A 1,840-nucleotide genomic window follows, 5' to 3' on the forward strand; every position below is an offset into this window, starting at 1 on the left:
GTCCGGGACCCTTAACATGCAATAAAATAGTTTAAGTCTAGGTATCATGCTGTTAAATACCTAAATCCCTTAAACTCAGGCTCTAATACCACTTTCTGTAACACCCCATTCCATACATTGCATGTAACACATACTTCATACAGGAAATACATGTTTATACACCACTCAGGTCCCTTAGTACAAGAAATTACCATACATAATACATGTCCCAAAAATTCAAAATACATATCTTGTACTAATCAATGTTCATCAATCAAAATACATCATAGACAAATCTTCATGTAGATATGCATATAGGAAAATATCACATTTTCCCCTTCCCCTTACCGTCCGTACCTCCTGCAATACATATTTAAAATCACAAAACGAGTGTTAAACCGAAAGGTCTAGTTAGTTACCCTATTTATGTTATTGCAGGGTGAAAATCACCAAAACTTTGTACAAAATAACCTTTTCATATATATAACAAATATATGAACAAATAGGAACATATTACCAGTATCTTTCCACTTTTCAAACCAAGCATTCAGCTATTCAAATAATCATACTTCAAACCTTTATAGGTTTGAATCCACCAGGTTCCATAAACCTTTTTAATTAAACAAAGTTTATTTAAAGTTTCAGGCCAAACTTGTTATTTCCTCCTCAATAACATCCAGATTATGATTTTCAATAAAAACCCTGATCCTAAACCTTTAAATCACAAAAAAATAAATATTCTAGATCATGGTAATTTTAAAGGATATAATAGTAAGAGTTATATCACATAACACACACAAATGCCACCCTTATATCCAAAGGTACACCTTTCTTTGATATGCCACCCCATAGTACACATCTACTTGATATATCACCCTTATCCCATGGTACACCTCTCCTTGATATGTGGAGGCAACGAATATCCAAAATCTCTTCAAGATTCTCTTCTTATTGTTACAAAATGGATGAAATAGGAATATTAAATTTAAAAAAAAAGTTGTATATATTTATAAATTCATATTTAATGTCAAGGTCATTTCTTAGCATGTTAAATGTGAGATTTTGGAGCCTAAATTTACATGTATTTAGGTTTGTTTATCGACATACGTAAAACTATAGCCGAAATTATTTAGGCTCAAACCATTAATTATTTGGTTTTAGGTTCAAATTATTAATGGTTTAGGTTTAGTTTTAGATTGTTAATCGTTTTATGTATACTTCATTTTTGTTCTTAACATATATTATATATTATCTCATTTATGTAATGTAATCAAAAATTTTGGATGTAACAGAGTCTTTAAAAAGATTGAAACGTAAGTGTTTAATGTATTAATGGTTGCATCCTTGAAAATTAAATCAAGAACATTTAAAAAACAAAATATAATATTATAAAAATATGTAAAGAAAATCATGAATCGCATTAAGTTGTTAGTGATAAATGTCATCATCAAACCCTGATTTCTCTCTTATTTACATATAATAAATTGGACACGAATCACATTATTTGTTAGTAGTGATGAATGTCGTCATCAAGTCATTATTTTCTTGATTTATAATCATCAAATAAGAAGCATAGTGGGAAGAATGGAGACAAATGCTAATCTCCTGGCAAATCTCTCATCCACATGTGTCTTTGCGAGATATATATATATATATATATATATATATAGACTTGGGTTCACGTGAGACCAATGATTTTTCGTGAGACCCGTAAGACCAATTCACAACCTTTGGATTAGATCTATAATATGAAAATCTAAACATTCATAAATGCCACGAGACTTCTCAATAATCACAAAATTGTCATCGTGCAATTTAAACCATTAGATCATTCACTTATAAAGTTAATCAATGAATATAA

The sequence above is a fragment of the Cynara cardunculus genome, assembly GCF_001531365.2.
Source record: "Cynara cardunculus var. scolymus isolate 2C chromosome LG 14, CcrdV1, whole genome shotgun sequence".
NCBI lineage: Eukaryota > Viridiplantae > Streptophyta > Magnoliopsida > Asterales > Asteraceae > Cynara > Cynara cardunculus.